This window comes from Rattus rattus, chromosome 9 (assembly GCF_011064425.1).
Source record: "Rattus rattus isolate New Zealand chromosome 9, Rrattus_CSIRO_v1, whole genome shotgun sequence".
NCBI lineage: Eukaryota > Metazoa > Chordata > Mammalia > Rodentia > Muridae > Rattus > Rattus rattus.
Genome location: NC_046162.1, coordinates 25,785,684 through 25,788,785, shown reverse-complemented (window position 1 = coordinate 25,788,785; position 3,102 = coordinate 25,785,684).

Sequence of the window (3,102 nt, the reverse complement as noted above, 5' to 3'; positions counted from 1 at the left end):
GTAGCCAGCACAGCAAGAGCTGGCTTGACTCCCAGACACAATGCAGAGTCCATCTGTTTGGTCACTGAGCCCGATAGGTACTTAGAGAAAAGACTGTGTGAATGGGACAGATTCCAATAAGGAGTGGGTTTTCTCAAGATATTAAAAATGTGTTTGTTAGTCCTGGGTTTAATAAGTGAGTCAAGGACTATACTGTCCTTATGGTTTGACTCCATGTTCATCAGTGGCTTAAAAATCCTTGTTGTAAGGCCAACTAACATAGTTTAGCAAAGTGTGGAGCTTTGAGTGGATTTTAAATTAATATTTACTCAATGATAGCATGACTGCTTTTCAAAATATCTCTATATGTTAAGTGGCATGCCAAGAGCTTTCTGTTTTTCTTCCCTTCCTCCACTTTCCTTCTTTTCTTTAAACAAATGTCTACTGAGCTTTCTCTGTAGAGCCAGTATTGCTCTAAGAGTTCTAGCTTAAATGGTGAGCAAGGGACATCACATACTTTTAATTCTAGTTGAGGACATAATAATGATGAGATATAAATTAACAATGCATATTCATATGATTGTAGATATTATGAAAAGACAAGTAAAGTACATCAATGTGATAGTGATGGGGAAGGGAGGGTTATATTTTGCTGGAAATTTTCTCAGTGGGACAAGTGTTTAAAATTAGACCTCAGTGGATAAGAACAATATTTCCATATCATAGATAGATGTGTGGGAAGAGTTTCTCTGGAAGATGAACATTTTAAAAAATGTTCCAGAGCAGTCAGATTTGTATAAAAGAGATGGCATCTTTGAGCAAATGCAGAGTAGAAGAGTGTAGTACACATAAGAGCCTGGGGGATATAGGGTAACAGACCATGTGGGTCTGCATAGGCCACGAGTAACCAGCCTTTCATGCATTATTTTCAACCAGTACAGTGATCTATGATTTATATGCTGTCTGTTTCTCCATCTGTAGAGGTGGACTGTTACACTCAGGTCAAATATCATGTCAAAGTCACATTGCTGACATGTCCAGTGTCCAGATCTGGAGCATCCTGGCCCCAGATCCTATGCTAATAATCTCAACAAAAGTCTAGGCATTATCAGCAACACCTTGACATTATTGCTTTTGATGATCACTCATCAGTCCATGTGACCATCCCCAACAAAAACAATAGGTACCAGCAGGACTCTGAGGTCAAGGGTCAAAAAGAATGGTTATAAAATCAGAAAGAGCAGCAGTCTCAACTAACTGGGACCCCTGGGAGCACCTAGACATTGTACCATCCACCAAGCAGCATACATAAGTTGGTTTGAGGCCCCTGGCACATATATAGCAGAGGACTGCCTGGTCTAGCCTCAGTGGAAGATGTGCCTAATCTTCAAGAGACTTGAGGTCCCAGGGATGGGGGAGGCCTGAGGGTAGGGGAGCATGTTCTTGGAGACAGGGTTGGGCGGGGAGGAGAAATGGGATGAAGAACTGTGGGAGAGAGGACCAGGAGGGGGGGGTAATGGCTAGATTGTAAAAAAAAATAAAATAATAATAAAAATAATGAAATGAGGAAAAATTTTTAGTTTCTCCTGACTTCAGTTTTCTCATCAATAAAATAAGACTACTAGTAGTATTTTCTTTCCACTTCTTAAAGTATTAATAGAATAAAGCAGAATCATATCTATCTATGGTAAATGATCAATGAATTCTTAGCTGGAAACAAACACTCTATACACACACCACATATACTTACTTACCATGGTGTCTTCTTTTCACTGTTGCTTTACCTTCTACTGTGACCACCTAGATGTCCCGAGTAAGGATTTGACGATGGACTCAAGGAGGCTGCACTTGGACCTGGTATTCTGTAAGCCTGATGGAACCAGAGTTCAAGTCACTCAACTAGACTATAAACTGAGCTATAAGAAAACTTTGTGTCAGCCTTGTGACGCACAGCTATGTTGGCTGTGTTTGGTGTGTCAGTATTAAATGATACTGTGGATATTTTTGATGATGTTTTGATGGCATTACAGCAGGAACTTGAATAGCTCCCGAATCTTGGCTCACCACCGCTCAGCTTCACATCACCCCACTCCACAATGTTCTGATGTAATTTACAGTAGTCTATCTTTATCTTAAATGCCTCAAATTTCAGATATGGACTGAGCTTTAGATAAAGATTTTTTTGCCCATAGTTATGTGTCTATGGAAAAGTTCAACTTATAAACTAGGTACAGTGAGGGATTAACAATGAGTAACAGCGGGGCTGGGGATTTAGCTCAGCGGTAGAGCGCTTACCTAGGAAGCGCAAGGCCCTGGGTTCGGTCCCCAGCTCCGAAAAAAAAAAAGAACAACAAAAAAAAAAAAAAAAAACAAAAAAACAATGAGTAACAGCAAAACACAGCCATGATAAAAGGCTATAACAAGGTATTTGTGAAATATTTATTTTCTCCTTTATATTTTCATATCACAGTTGACTACAGGGAGCTGAAATCATGGAGAGTGAAGCCGGAAAAGAGAAGAGCCCTAAATGAACGGTAAATGGTATTTAAAGTAAAATATATAATAACTCAGTATGTAATCATGACAAGGTCTAGTTTGACTCATATGGATAGTCTCAGCTCTTTTTTTTTTTTTTCCTCTTTTTTTTTTTATTAACTTAGTATTTCTTATATACATTTGAATGTTATTCCCTTTCCGGTTTCCAGGCAAACATCCCCTCCCCCCTCCCCTTCCTTATGGGTGTTCCCCTCCACCCCTCCCCCCATTGCTGCCCTCTCCCCAACAGTCTAGTTCACTAGGGGTTCAGTCTTAGCAGGACCCAGGGCTTCCCCTTCCACTGGTGCTCTTACTAGGATATTCATTGCAACCTACGGGGTCAGAGTCCAGGGTCAGTCCATGTATAGTCTTTGGGTAGTGGCTTAGTCCCTGGAAACTCTGGTTGGTTGGCATTGCTGTACATATGGGGTCTCGAGCTCCTTCAAGCTCTTCCAGTTCTTTCTCTGATTGTTCAACAGGGGTTCCTGTTCTCAGTTCAGTAGTTTTCCTGCTGGCACTCGCCTCTGTATTTGCTGTATTCTGGCTGTGTCTCTCTGTGGGCGATCTGCATTCATTTTGATCATCCGT